Here is a 2,500-nt window from a genome sequence, read left to right on the forward strand (position 1 = left end):
GTTTAGATACAGAGTGAAGCTCCCTATACACTGTCCCCATCATATAATCCAATGACAGACACAGCATGGTGCTAAATTAAAGGAAAAGCTGCCTCCACATTGTGCACATCAAACACACCCAGGACAGGTACAGCACGGGGTTAGATACAGCTGAAATCTTCCTCTACATTTTGCCCATCATTGTGTGTGTGAGAGAATGTGTGTGTGAGAGAGAGAGAGTGTGTGTGTGAGAGAGAGAGAGAGTGTGTGTGTGTGTGTGAGAGAGAGTGTGTGTGCGAGAGAGAGTGTGTGTGTGAGAGAGAGTGTGTGTGAGAGAGAGAGTGTGTGTGAGAGAGAGTGTGTGTGTGAGAGAGAGACAGAGTGTGTGTGAGAGAGAGAGGTGTGTGTGTGAGAGAGACTGTGTGTGAGAGAGAGTGTGTGTGTGTGTGTGAGAGAGAGAGTGTCTGTGTGTGAGAGAGAGCGAGTGTGTGTGTGAGAGAGTGTGTGTGTGTGTGAGAGAGTGTGTGAGAGACAGAGTGTGTGTGAGTGAGAGAGACCGTGTGTGTGAGAGAGAGAGAGTGAGGTGATTCATTTTGGTAGGACTAATTTAAATGTGGATTACAGGGTCAAAGGTAGGGTTCTGAAGACTGTGGAGGAACAGAGAGATCTTGGGGTCCATATCCACAGATCTCTAAAGGTTGCCACTCAAGTGGATAGAGCTGTGAAGAAGGCATATAGTGTGTTAGCTTTTATTAACAGGGGGTTGGAGTTTAAGAGCCGTGGGGTTATGCTGCAACTGTACAGGACCTTGGTGAGACCGCATTTGGAATATTGCGTGCAGTTCTGGTCACCTCACTATAAGAAGGATGTGGAAGCGCTGGAAAGAGTGCAGAGGAGATTTACCAGGATGCTGCCTGGTTTGGAGTGTCGGTCTGATGAGGAAAGGTTGAGGGAGCTGGGGCTGTTCTCTCTGGAGCGGAGGAGATTGAGGGGAGACTTAATAGAGGTTTATAAAATGATGAAGGGGATAGATCGAGTGAACATTCAAAGACTATTTCCTCGGGTGGATGGAGCTATTACAAGGGGGCATAACTATAGGGTTCATGGTGGGAGATATAGGAAGGATATCAGAGGTAGGTTCTTCACGCAGAGAGTGGTTGGGGTGTGGAATGGACTGCCTGCAGTGATAGTGGAGTCAGACACTTTAGGAACATTTAAGCGGTTATTGGATAGGCACATGGAGCACACCAGGATGGTAGGGAGTGGGATAGCTTGATCTTGGTTTCAGATGAAGGTCGGCACAACATCGTGGGCCGAAGGGCCTGTTCTGTGCTGTAATGTTCTATGTTCTATGTGTGTGAGAGAGAGTGTGTGTGTGAGAGAGACAGAGTGTGTGTGAGAGGTGTGTGTGTGAGAGAGACTGTGTGTGAGAGAGAGTGTGTGTGTGTGTGTGAGAGAGAGAGTGTCTGTGTGTGTGTGAGAGAGAGAGTGTCTGTGTGTGAGAGAGAGCGAGTGTGTGTGTGAGAGAGTGTGTGTGTGTGTGAGAGAGTGTGTGAGAGACAGTGTGTGTGAGTGAGAGAGACCGTGTGTGTGAGAGAGAGAGAGTGTGTGTGAGAGAGAGGGCGTGTGTGAGAGAGTGTGTGTGTGTGAGAGAGTGTGTGTGTGTGAGAGAGTGTGTGTGTGAGAGAGTGTGTGCGAGAGAGAGTGTGTGCGAGAGAGCGTGTGCGTGAGAGAGAGTCTGTCTGTGTGAGAGAGAGAGTGTGTGCGAGAGAAAGAGTGTGTGTGTGAGAGAGTGTGTGTGTGAGAGTGTATGTGTGAGAGAGTGAGTGTATGTGAGTGAGAGACTGTGTGCATGTGTGTGAGAGTGTGTCAGTGAGAGAGAATGCATGGGTGAGAGTGTGTGAGCGTGAAAGTGTGTGAGAGAATGTGTGTGAGAGAGAAAGTGTGTGTGAGAGAGTGAGTGTATGTGAGTGAGAGACTGTGTGCATGTGTGTGAGAGTGTGTCAGTGAGAGAGAATGCATGGGTGAGAGTGTGTGAGCGTGAAAGTGTGTGTGAGAGAATGTGTGTGTGAGAGAATGTGTGAGAGAGAAAGCGTGTGTGACAGAGAGAAAGAGCATGTGTGTGAGTGAGAGAGTGCGTAAGAGATAGTGTATGTGTGTGTGAGAGACAGAGAGAGCATGTGTGTGTGTGTGTCTGAGAGTGTGTAAGGAGAGCGTGTGTGTGTGTGTGTGTGAGAGTGCGTAAGAGATAGTGTATGTGTGTGTGAGAGACAGAGAGAGCATGTGTGTGTGTGTGTGTGTGTGTCTGAGAGTGTGTAAGGAGAGCGTGTGTGTGACCTGATCTTCCTCTACAGTCTATCAGTAACTGAAACACGGGATTAGATGCAAAGTAAAGCTCCCTCGACACTGTTCCCATCAAACACTCCCAGGAAAGGTACAGGTACAGCACAGAGTTTGATACAGAGTAAAGCTCTCTCTACACTGTTCCCATCAAACACTCCCAGGGCAGGGACAGCATGGG

This window comes from Mustelus asterias, unplaced genomic scaffold, assembly GCF_964213995.1.
Source record: "Mustelus asterias unplaced genomic scaffold, sMusAst1.hap1.1 HAP1_SCAFFOLD_241, whole genome shotgun sequence".
NCBI classification, from domain to species: Eukaryota; Metazoa; Chordata; class Chondrichthyes; order Carcharhiniformes; family Triakidae; genus Mustelus; species Mustelus asterias.